At 41.0% G+C, this 12483-nt stretch overlaps 1 protein-coding gene across 1 annotated transcript in view; it reads right to left on the reverse strand.

The window, feature by feature from the left end:
• Positions 1-12483, reverse strand: part of Cacna2d3 (calcium voltage-gated channel auxiliary subunit alpha2delta 3) — a 929381-nt gene that overhangs the window by 434192 nt on the left and 482706 nt on the right. The gene's annotated exons all lie outside the window — the stretch shown is intronic.

The raw sequence follows: 12483 nt of genomic DNA on the forward strand, positions 1-12483 counted from the left end.
TTTAGTAGATGTCTCTGGAGAGCAAGGACAAAGAGTAGATATCAGCATCAAAATGAAGACTGTAAAGAAAGCAAGACAGGATAAAAATGTAAACAAACTTTAAGGAACAGATGAAAAGGGAATGAGCCTCTTTGGGAACACCCTCAAACCCCTCTGGCTCCTTTCTACACAAGCCCAGCCTCGGAGACAGTAATGTGACATCCCACATGGAGCATAGCACATGATGAGCTGTCTGTCCATCATACAGCTTTCCAAGAGGCTGGTCCTTAATTCACTCCAGGTCCACATCACTGTAACCAAGGCTCTGCTTTACAGCCTGTTCTCTTCATCTGATATCACCTCCATCAACTACCATTAATTGTGCTTACTCACAAAAGTTTACACAATATTTTTTAACAACATAGCAACCCCATTTAATTTTTCTTTAAATCCATGTGTAGCTGTGTCATGTGCCGATTTAGGCAATGGCCAATTATTGTTGGACACTTTGAGTCAAGTGGAACAATATGTCATGGAGTTCCTCATAATTTTCTTTTATAACAAGACCAGTTAATGTGTTTACTTCCTGCCACAAATCTGGTCCAAATATTAGGTGGAAAAATAGTCCCTCAAGTTGGCTTCTGATTTATGGAAAATAGTGTTTGTTTGATTTTCTTTTCTCCTTCATGTCCAAGCTCCCTTCAGTCCTACCCTTAACTCAAACCAAAACAACTGCCTTAGGTTTCAGGCTGCAGTTAACTCTCTGATTGACTCTTTTACATAAAACTAGGCCTTCTAGGCAACTATTTTCCATGATGTGCTTTCCCGGAAGAGTTTTTCTATCCAATACAATAGCCAGGAGCCACCTACAGCTATTTACATTTCATCTTAAACATTACAAATTTTGTTTCTCAATAGCACTAGCCACCTTTCAGGTGCTCATTAACAACATGTAACTAGCAGTTACTCTACTGAGCAATACAGATGCTAGAACATTGCTCCAAGTTCTCACACTGCTAACTTAAAAATTCAAGTCTCAGGCTAGTTATTCCAGCAGACATGCTCACTGACTAATGATGAATCGGAGGAAGGGCAAGGGCCAGAGCCAAGTGGATATATGTAATTTTTTCCTGTCCAACAGCTATTCCTCATCTTCTTGTTTTCCTTCTCTACTACTACCTCATGACTTGTATGGTTTGGATTGGATTTCCATCTCTTTCACACTCCCAGATCAAGTCATGGGTCCATTTGTCAGGCCTGTGCCTGATGTGTGGATTCTGTCTCCCTGGCTATAATTATGTAGGACATTGCCCAGTCCCTTGACTTCTGTGGGGACATGAGAAGGGACTCCCCTTCCAGGAGTACTGCTGATAGCTCAGGAGTTAGCCTGGGTACCAGGTGCCACTGCACAGGAATATCTCACACTTGGATAAAGATAATAGCCAAAAAGAGCAGAGGGGCCATCAGATCATGCTCTTTATTCGAGTAACTGAATCACTGCATTTGTTGTTTAACCAGTTTTAGTGATCTAGACCTCTAAACTGAAAGGATTCCTATGATTACTACTATCATCACCAAAATCCTGACAGCTGAGATGATGCTCTGGGAAAGCCACCCTTGTGGTGTGACTCCACCTCACCAGCCCCGTGTGCTTACTTCCTTCACTGTGTTGTACTGTTCCCCATGGCCTCGGTCAGACAGTGTAAGAAACTTTTTGCAAAGCAGGCTCTTGGTCCTTATGGGCTTACTAGTCATTATTTTGGTGCAGGGAAAGAAATAATTTGTGATTGTGCTGATCAACCTGAAGGCTAGTGTCTGGAAGAAAAATGAAAGTGCCTGGATGAATGCCATGTATCTCCCTCCTCGCTTCAGATTTCTCTTTTCCTGCTCCCTATTATGATCACTTTAAAATTCAGAAATTTCTTTCTTTTGCCAGTCCTGGGGCTTGGCTTGGACTCAGGGCCTGAGCACTGTCCCTGGCTTCTTTTTGCTCAAGGCTGGCATTCTACCTCTTGAACCACAGCGTCACTTGCAGCTTTTCTTTTTAATTCAGAAATTTCTATATTTCATGTCATACAATTATTATTACAGAAATAAGTAACTGATATACAGAACCTATTGATTCTGAAAGACAGGGAAAAAAATGAAGTAGGCCTCAAGAAACTGAGTTCTAATCCTGGTCACACCATTTAGCAGGTAAGTCCCCGAAGCAGATGGCTTTAGTTTCCTGGCTTCAGATTTGCCCTGTGATGGGCACACAAACTCCCTGAGCCATTGTGGGACAAGACACCTCAGAGAAGCAAGCAAGAGTTTGTTCCAATTCCCATTCTGCTTTTTCCTTAAACTTAGATAAGACATTTCCCTTCTCTGAGCCCCGATTTCCCTCTGGGCAAGCAAAAGGAGAAATCTGAGAGAACAGTAAAAGGAAAGCATGGGGCATCTTCATTTCACAGTCACTGAAAGGAAAGATTGTCTTCTGTCACTCTTAGAAGGAAAGGAAAGCCACACTGAAGTGCACTGAGCTGTCATCATTGAGAAAATGAGGCTATCTATCTGTGCACACATGCAAGACTGAGAAAATGAGGCTATCTACCTGTGCACACCTGCAGGACTGATTGAGAAAGTGAGGCTATCTCCCTGTGCACACATGCAGGACTGAGAGCCCCAGTGAAGGCCTGAGCCAAGTATGGTCTGAGGCAAAGATGATTTGGAGGGGACTAGCGCTCTGCCAAGGTAAGGTTACCTTGCTGCTAACCCATTCCCATACTATCTAGCTCTCCTCTCGACCCATATCACTGCCTTTGAGCACCTTATCTACATACATTGTTGTACCATGTAAGCATATATCCAAGCTCGTTAAAAACAAATTCAAGGCCTCTGCACAAAGAAAGGAAGAGAAAGGTAAAAGGGAGGAAAGGAGAGATGATTGTCAGCATTTGAAATACTTAACTCAGGCATCAGTGGCTCAAGTTTGTCATCATAACAATGTGGGAAGCTGAAAATGGGAGAACTACAATTTGAGGCCAACTCAGACAGAAAGGTTTATAAGACCCTGTTTCAACCCACTGGCTCAGTGGCACACATGTAAGTTACACAGGAGGCTAAAATTAGGAGACCAGCACAGGCAGAAAAGACTGAGAGATTCTATTTCAATGGAGAGAAGCTGGATGAGGTGCTTTGTGCAGGTCATTCCAGCAAGTATAGGAACCCTGAAATAGGTGGATCGAGGTCTAGACATACTTCTAGAAAGGAAATGAGACCCTGTCTTAAAACTCATCAGTGAAAAAAGAGCTAGAATCTTGGTGCAGTGGTAGAGCACCTGTCTCAGAAGTTTAAGGCTCTGGATTCAAACCTTGCATGGAAAAAAACACAAAAACTTTGTAGTATATATAGAAAGCTCTATACTTTAAACATCTGTGCTGGATTTCTAGTTTTCAACCTTATTACCTATTTGGGAAATAACTTACTTTGCCCTTCAAGATCTAGGTTGTATTAAAAGGATAGAAATGTGACTAATTTCACTAACCCCAAAGTCCAATGGTCCTCAGAAGCCCAGGAGCTTAGCTACCAAAGAACAAAGACCAGTGGGAAGGCTGCTGCTCAACAATGTTGGACCAGAAGGTCTATAGTTTTCCTTATTTTTCTACGTTAAAACAAACTATTTATTAGGAATGGTCAGAGTTCCATTTTATTATTAAACATCAATAAAGGGGAAGGGAAGTTTTTTTTTGTTTTGTTTTCTCTTTGCTTCAGGCAACTCATTCAGTACATGCTACTGCCCAGGAAAAGGCCTTGCTTCCAAAACAATTAGTACAGCTCAATGCCTGGGGAGATAGACCTGCCTGTGTCACAGCTTCCTGTGCCCTGATGCCAGCGGATGCCTCCAAGCTTGCTTATCTCTGTTTAACAGTCACTACATCCCAGCCAGTAGAGGGTCCTTCTGCAGCAGCCTCTTCCTGCACCGGCATTAGATTTGGTTGGAACATCCTGATAAATGTCTGTGACAATAGCTCTCCTGTGTCTCCCTGTCCCTGTAATTATAATTCTTTACATCCTCCAAAAAAGCACAGGTTATTCAAATGAAAAGTAGATAGCAAAAGACAAAATAATTCTTTATCCCCAGAGAACCTACAGGGACCTGAGATTGACAGTATTTTCACAGGTAGGCCAGGAGCTATGCCTACTTATCAGCTCACTTGAGTTCTACAAACCTGAATCTCATATTCATTCTCTGTGGACCAAAGTTGGTGTAACAACTTAGCCATGTGACAGTCTCAGTAACTACCTCCCAAGTCATCTAATAATGACCATCCCTGGCAGAAGGACACTATGTACCATGCACTTTCTATACATTATCTCACTTGATCTTCCTACCACCCTCAAAAGAAATATATGATTATCCTCCTACTTTACATTATGCAGCAGCTCAATTTAATGAAATAATCTGCCCAAGATAGTACAGTAATTACAGCAGGGTGGGTTACAGAATGTCATGACTCATGTCTGGACCCCTGTGCCATAGGAACCCACTACACACACAGGGTATGGCTCCCCATGCCCTGATAAAGCACAGCATGCAGCAGACTACTTTCTTTAGGCTACTGAGTAAAATGGTAATTGCATCAAGAATGCTTCTAGGGGCTGGGGATATGGCCTAGTGGCAAGAGTGCTTGCCTCGTATACATGAGGCCCTCCCTGGGTTCAATTCCCCAGCACCACATATACAGAAAATGGCCAGAAGTGGCGCTGTGGCTCAAGTGGCAGAGTGCTAGCCTTGAGCAAAAAGAAGCCAGGGACAGTGTTCAGGCCCTGAGTCCAAGCCCCAGGACTGGCCAAAAAAAAAAAAGAATGCTTCTCTTGAGTATGGTTCCTTCCATAGTGACCCAGAGCATTGGGTTCAGAAAGACCTTGGGTTCAATGCTTAGTTAAATGCTTTAGGAATTTAATCATTGGTAAGCTGTGATTTGTTAGGTGAAGTCCAATAGAACTATAGAGCATGTTTCATCAATGGACATGCATATGCCATGGGTTCCTGCTGTCATCACTGTCTCATTCATACATAGCACTCACAATGTCCTGGAGCAAAGACTTCTCATGGTTACCAAGGCATGTATTCCTCAAAGGTTCTTGACTCTAGTAGATTACCTTTAAGTGGCTCCAGGAACACAGTTTTAAAATAAACTAAAGTTCAGGCACTCTAAGCAGAAGGATTTCCAGTTTTCATTCCTTTCTCCTAATGGATCTGCCTTTCTTCATTCAAGTGAGGCAGAATAGACAAACAGGTATTGGTCTCATTCTGATGGCAAACTCATCAGTGAGCTCTGTGGCCCAAACCTAACCTCAAAAGTCCATCTGTCAGAGACCCACATCGTGCCCACATGTCTCCAGACACAGATGCTATGTCATAAGACTGTGTAATGTAAATGTGGACTTCTTATCCTAATGAAGTCACTGCTGATAACACATACCCCCACATACAACCACAACCCTAATCCTGGATGATTTACCCATGCTCCCTTTCAGTTTGAGAAATACCCTGGATGAATTTTATAGCCTTTTCTGGGCAAATGCCAAAGAGATATAGGAAGGGCAATCAGTACATTTCACAATAGCAAAGACACATCCTGAGACAGGACTGCCTCAGAACCAAGCCTCCAGTAAATCATATTGCTATTTTATCCCAGTGGGTAAAATGGGAAGGTGATGTTTGTCAAGGATGAAAATAGAAGGGCTCAAAAAATACTGGTAGGAAAGAGGAAGCCCAGCTGTTTGCAATTTGGGGGAGAAAGCTCAGATAGGGATAGAAGTGTGCCTGAACCATTCACAGTTCTCTTTCCACTGTCTGTAACATATGCAAGTATCTGAGTTGCAGCAGTTGATGCTAGCACCAAATGAGAGACAAACTATAACTCCTGGATGAGAACAATGCATGCTATTTCATATCAGGTATATAGATTAGCACAATCTTCCTTTCCATGGCAAAATCACGAATTATGCTATGTACAATGATGGTGGTGAGCTCAGAATTATAAATTCTCTTCAACTAGGAAGTATCTGAAGTGGAACTGCACCTTCCAATAAAGCAGTCCACATCTCCAAGCAACTGCTTAGACGGCTGTGCTTACTGCTATGCCAGGAGCAAGATGGGGTCCAAGAGGAAGCTCCAAGAGGAAAGGAAGGTCAAAGCTGAGAGCAGCACCTGTTTTGTGTCATAGAACAGTGAGGTGGGGGATATATAAAGAACAGGCCCCACTCTTCACATTGTTCTGACATATCTGAAGGTCTGAGTTTAGTCTTCATAAACTTTATGAGGACCTTGATTGGATTCAAATGTGTTTGTTGGAAGAAGAAGGTTTTCATCGGCTGTGGTGGGTGTGCAAGAGCAGACAGAAGCCAGCTTTTTTTATTCCAAACATGGTGCCAAGTTTTGTGGATGCCTCAACTCTGAAGAAATGTTTGTTTACAGTTGGTGTCCGGGAGAGAATGCAAAGCAGACATGATGCTCACCTCACAATCATGTGGCCAGCCGTCCCCACACAAACTCGAAGCTGTGACCCCACATGGAAGGCTGGCGGACAGTGAGACACAGAGAGAGAGAGAGTCGTGTCTGCCAGTTCCATGGTGGCAGAATTCATTTCTGGGGCAGCTTGGCAAGGCCATGTGACCCCTAAGAGACAATTAAATTAAAACCTTTTCAATTTGATCATTTGGAAGCTCTGTGTAGTTTTATAAAACATATTCAATTAAAACATGCTTGTTATGATGATCACTACATTTTGCCAAACTTAATTATATATGAGTATTAAACTTAATTGTCTCCATTTCTTCCATCTGCATTGAAGTCTGTGAATAAGCACTGCTCCGTAGGGCACTATACTTTGTAAGGGTATATCAACACTTGACTCGTCCCTGAATGATGAAAATTAAAGTTTTCAGGATTATAAACACCTTTGTAGTGCATTACTGTTATAACTCCTATGGTTGGGTCAATAATTTCTTGTGTGTACCCTCTAGAGTTACTATGGATTTAATGAAGTAATTGAGGCCAAGTGCTTACTACAGAATTAGCACTTAATAAGTGTTCAGTAAACACAAAGAATTGTTAGACACCCATGGCTTGAAATACCTTCTGGCACTTTGTTTTGAGCCCTTTTTAGGACCAAAATTTCAATTCTAAAAATGAATAACAAAAGACTCCAACTCCACAAACAAGTTTTTCTCTGCCAACAGGCTTTAGCCCACACAGCTGCCCACATCACCAGTTTCACATTCTCCTAGTTTAGCCAGCCCATTTGAAAGAGTTCTTACAGAATAACCAATTAACTTTAAATCCCAGATAAACAATAAACAACATACTCCAAATTGACTGTTTATCTAAAATTCAAAGTTACCCATGCTTTGTTTGTTTTGCTAAATCTGGCAACTCCACATAAGATGAATATCAGCCATATTATGACCATAAAGTCACAGAAACATTCTTATTGACCATCAGAGGCTATGTATCTGGGGATGAGTCAATGTAGAACCAGACACTGGGGCTTTGGGTTTGTCTAAGCCTGGGTCATGGCACTTTTCAGGCCTAATGTAGTAGCAGTAATGAGGGGAAGTCTCACTTAAACTTCAGCAAATTGGTTTTCTATGGACAGAAAGATTCCATGGAGAAGCAGAGAGAGAAGTTTCCAGGCATATGAATACATTCAATTTAGCAGAAGCTCTTTATTGGAACAGTCCACATTTTCAGAGAAACATGGCTTGTGCAGGCCAGAAAAGCAAAGCCATGATCCACATTTAAGCCTCTACGCTGAGCAAGTACTTTCCTATGTAGCAGGCCATAGTGGAGAGAGGCACATAATAAGAGGAAAGGTTAAGAAATAAATAGTATTAGTACAGGGTGACAGGGATCTAGTTTTAGTTTTCCATATGTAGATATCTAGTTTTCCCAATATCATTTGTTGAATAGGCTGTCTTTTTTCTCATCCTATGTTTTTGTCTCCTTATTAAATATTAGATGGACTGTAGGTCTGTGGGTTTACTTCTGGATCTTTTATTCTGTTCCATTGTTCCTTGGGCCTGTTTTGTGCAAGAATCAACCTGTTTTCATTACAAAAAGTTCTGTAGTAGAGTTTGAAGTCTGTTACCCTATGCTAATTTGTCAATTCAAAATGAATCAACAACCTCAGTATAAGACCTGAAACAATAAACTACTACAGGAAGAAGTAAAGGAAGCATTAGAACTTCTCTACACATGCAAGAACTTTCTGAGTAAAATCCCAGGGGCTCAGAAATTTAAAGAACTGACAAATGAAATTATATCAGGTTAAGAAGTTTCTGGGGGCTGGGGATATAGCCTGGTGGCAAGAGTGCCTGCCTTGGATACACGAGGCCCTAGGTTGTATTCCCCAGCACCACATATACAGAAAACGGCCAGAAGCGGTGCTGTGGCTCAAGTGGCAGAGTGCTAGCCTTGAGCAAAAAGAAGCCAGGGACAGTGCTCAGTCCCTGAGTCCAAGCCCCAGGACTGGCCAAAAAAAAAAAAAAAAAAAAGAAGAAGTTTCTGCCTGGCAAAGTAAATAGTTAACACAGTAAAGAAAGATTTTCCAGAAAACAGGTGGTACTAGAATGGTTTGAGGATTACTAGAAAGAGAGTATCTAAGGCCAAAAAATAAAGAACATAATATTGCCACTAACTAATATTTAGTAGTTCTCTGTACACTGGCCTTTGCTTTAAGCTGTCATGAGCTGTATCTTCTTCAAGCACTACCCTAATCCTAAGGGATAAGACAGGCACTTTTGCAATCCTCCTTTCATAAACAAGGACACAGTCACATTACAACTAATAAATGGCTGAAATTTCATTTGTCTCTAAAAGGTAAACTTTCTTTTTTAAAATAAAAATTATAATTAGAAAATCAATTCATGACAAAGTTTGTTTTACTGAGACCCTACCATTATCTTCTTCCACTTCCCTTGAGGACAGTGACTTTTCCTGCTATTTAAATGCTTGCCGAGAGTCTTCTCACATTGCACTATGGCAGGTCTCTTGGTCAAAGAGAGTACAGCATGCTACTTGTAAGGTTAGGCTGTACCTCTAGGACTTCCATCCTGGTAACTCTTATGATCTCTGCTAGACATTACTCTAGGACAAACTACTTTGTTGGAGAGAGCACTATGAAGGTCCCAACCAACAACTATCAGGAAGACCAAATCTCCTGATAGTTTTCACATGAATGAATTTACACATGAATTTTCTATTCTAGTCCATCTTCAGAAAATTGTAGATCTAGCCACGATACTGAATGCAACCTCATAGAATTAAGCCAGAACAAGCCAATGAAAATATTCACAGACTCTTGACCTGAAACCATATGAACTCATATATGGTAACTATTTTAAGAATTAAATTTAAGGATGTTTTACAACAATAGATAACAAATACAGTACACCTCATCTAGATTATTTTAAAGAATATCATCAAGCATGGTACTGTTTTATCTGTAAAATATTTAATATAATATGAGTCTCTGAGAGAAAAGTCATCAAAGACAAAACCAAAGTACACATTTCACTTCAAGTCAGTCACATGGTTTCAATCAGGGTCCTAAGGAGGTCTATACATTGTGATTGGCTGAGAGGTCTCTTGGGTCTCTTGCTCTAGTGTTCCCCTCTCTATTAGTTTTCTTACAAATTTGTATTGGCATCAAGTTGGTCATGAGGGGCATTTCAAAATCTCCATTTACTGACTGCATTCCTGAGGCATCATTTTAGTTCCATCTATTTAGTAAATTGATGGTTGTATTAAGTGTCTCAATCAGATTCCAGTTTGAGTGCATGCTTATTTATATACTTGGTTTTTACTTCATTCACCAAGTATCTGGTGGTCTGTCTGTGATGGGGGTACCCTCTATTACTTAAAGTAAAAATTCATTAATTCAATAGGGACTGTGATATACTAATATCTTAATTATATCACATCTCATCATTAGGTAATTTTTTCCTAGAACAAAACTTCACTTCTTGCACTAGTCAGTTATCTATCACATAGAGAAAAATTGGATGTATGCTATTTATTCTTTATTCTTACAATAAAGATTGGCCCAATGACCAATGAGTGGTTTCTGAACCTCTCCCTTTTGTGGTGACATGAACTTGTTTCTCCTGCATCAAGTTTTACTGTCAGCCCTAGGCTTTGCTCTGCTGGGGTTTCTGCTTTGAGGCTTTGTCCTGTGTTTAGCCAATGGGAAGCTCTTCTGGTCAGGGTTGCTTCCTAGGTATCTCCTAGCAGTTAGCAGCTTTTGCTGTCGCAGGGAGCAAGATGCTCCAGGTATATCTTGTGCATCTTTTGCACTATCCTGGAATCAACCCTTTTACTAAGAAGCCCAGTAAATCTACCAATCAGACTCATTTACACTCGATGTCTTCTATTCTCAGGGGTACACTCATGAGTAGCAAGGAAGAGGAACAGGAAAAGAGAACAGTAAAGGTCAGCATAAGGGCAGAGGGAACATAGTAGCTCAGTAGTCACAACAGCTTAGGAAGGACACAAAATGTGGTGTAAAATCTTTTGTTGTTGTTTTGGTGCTGGTACCAGGGGCCTTAATTCAGGGCCTGTGCACTGTCCTTTAGCATTTTCTTGCTTAAGAGTGACACTCTATCACTTGAACCACTTCTGGCTTTTTGGTGGCAAATTGGAGATAAGAATCTCAAAGACTTTCCTGCTTGGGCTGTCTTTGGGCCCCAATCCCCTGTTCTTAGCCTCCTGAGTAACCAGGGTTACAAATGTGAGCTATTGGCCCTGAATTGTAGTATGAATCATATTTCAGCATTATCATGGACAAAGTGACAAGGAAATAAATGAGGAACCACTTCCTGGACCCCAAGCAGAAATTTACTCTGAGAAGAGAAAATATGATGATAATAATAATAATAATAATAAAAAGAAAGGCCTGGAGTTGGAGGAACAGCTTGATGAACCAGGCAGAGGTGCTGAGCTTTACTGAGACAGAATGAGACCTCAGCTAGCATCAGAGATAAAATCCCAATTCCTTCCTCAGAACAGAATGGGGCCAGTGCATTCGGCTAATTACATCTGTTCTATGTGAAGTAACATCTCATTATGATAACCTCTTAATGTTTTCCTACCATAGATTCTTCTTCCTTTTCCAATGGAATACCTTTTATCTCAATATCCTTGCTTGGTACTGATTCACCATATCCATTCACTGAGTCACCAAATGTATGCACATACATATATACATGTATATGCTATATTTACATATGTATGTATTTATTTATGGTGTTGGGATCAAATTCAATGTCTCATGCTAAGCACTGAACTACATTTTATCCTCAACAAATGTTTATTAAGAATCCATCAAAGGCTACATACATACTGAACTTGACCAGGTGACCTTATTATATCCCACAGAATTTATATACTAGTGTAGAGAGATAGCTCTCAATAGCTGCATGTCAGAGTAACAAGTACCATCAAGGACAGGCCCATGGTAATTTGTTCATGTATAACAAAGGCACCAAGGAGAGCCCCACGGGTAATGAGGGAAAGACAGAGATGCTAGCCCATGAGGGCTGTAGGAAGAGGAATAAAATGTGCTGGTAACATACATTACTGCAATGCACAGAAAGGGCAGAAGAACATGGTGCACCATAAGGGCAGGGATGCAGGAAGAAAGAGATTAAGTAGGAGCTCAGACATTCAGAGTGCTTATTCAATAAACGATTTACCAAAATGAATAGTTTCTTAAGGACCAAGAAGCCTTCAGACTCAGTTAAGATGGAATGCCAGGCTGTGGGACAGAAAGCTCTCATTAGGAATCCTCAGCCCAGCTGCAGATAAGCCATACATGTAAACAGAAACAAGGACCTCAAAGAACAGGCAGCAGAGAGGATGGGGGGGCATTCACATGCTGTAACATCAAGCATCAGAAATTCACAAGACATGGAAGCATGGATTCTCAACCATAGCACATGAAATCAACAGAGAGTTTTATAGACAACTTGCATGCTTCCCTTCTAGAAAATTTAAGATTCCGTTACTGGCAAGGGAACCAGCAGAAATACCTCCAAAAGGAATTTTATGACACATCAATAAAAAAAAAGAATTTTTTTCTTTTTTACCTTCACTGTTAAAAGATGAAAAATGCAGCTCTTTTAAATATTCAGGGCATCATTTTTTTCTAAAGCAAAACTACCCTGGACAACTATGCAGTTTACCTGACAGGGAGAATGATAAGCTCATAAAAGTGTTTATTTCCCAAGAGGCCTTGTGGCCCAAAGTCACAGGTCAGTTAGCACTGGCTTGTGCCGAGTTCTGGTGCTTTGGTCCACTCTGCAAAGACAATCTTGGAATGTTTCCTCTTTGCAACCACCAATGAGAACAGCTCATGTAGTTCTTCCATGTGCTTTCCAGGGAGGAGTCCTTTAGTGAGTTCCCGCCCTGTGTCTCAATCCTAGTGGACACAGGGCCACTCCTCTGCACACAGGCCA

Source organism: Perognathus longimembris, chromosome 10 (genome assembly GCF_023159225.1).
Source record: "Perognathus longimembris pacificus isolate PPM17 chromosome 10, ASM2315922v1, whole genome shotgun sequence".
In the NCBI taxonomy this organism is placed as follows: Eukaryota; Metazoa; Chordata; class Mammalia; order Rodentia; family Heteromyidae; genus Perognathus; species Perognathus longimembris.